We start from the raw sequence: 493 nt of genomic DNA, 5'->3' as shown, positions 1-493 counted from the left end.
GGCTTATTAAATGGATTTCCATATACATCGCCACTTCAAGTGTCATCGACGTAAGGAAAAGATCAGTGATTAAATTTCATAAAAGATTATAAGCCATTGCCTTGCTTTAGCAGTACATATGCTAAAACTGGGACGATTAAAAGATTAGCATGGCCCCTGCGCAAGGATGACACGAAAATTGTGAAGCGTTCCGCATTTTTGATTGCATATATTGCATTGTGTTATTTTTTTCGTATTAACATTCTTGAACGTATGAATAATAAATACTTCACCTGTTTTATCTTGCCTGAGCATGTCGGGGGCAAAGGTTCGCTCTCCGTCCACTTCAAACGATCCCGGGATGTTTTTTTTTTTTATTCTTGTCGACATAGTGGATGTCAAAATATGATTGATATTAGGTTTGTTCCTTATAATTATAGATCTGAAATAACGTGCTGGAACTGATTGACCTAATACTCCTTGTTGGTGTGTTGATTAGCGGATTCTAGAGTTC

At 36.9% G+C, this 493-nt stretch overlaps 1 pseudogene; it reads left to right on the top strand.

Moving 5' to 3' along the window:
* Window positions 1-101: 101 nt before the first annotated feature.
* Window positions 102-200, top strand: LOC119593221 (annotated as a pseudogene).
* The last annotated feature ends 293 nt before the right edge of the window (window positions 201-493 follow it).

Source organism: Penaeus monodon, chromosome 31 (assembly GCF_015228065.2).
Source record: "Penaeus monodon isolate SGIC_2016 chromosome 31, NSTDA_Pmon_1, whole genome shotgun sequence".
Lineage (NCBI taxonomy): Eukaryota > Metazoa > Arthropoda > Malacostraca > Decapoda > Penaeidae > Penaeus > Penaeus monodon.
Note: the sequence above shows the minus strand (reverse complement) of the source record. Positions and strands in the feature narration are given on the sequence as shown.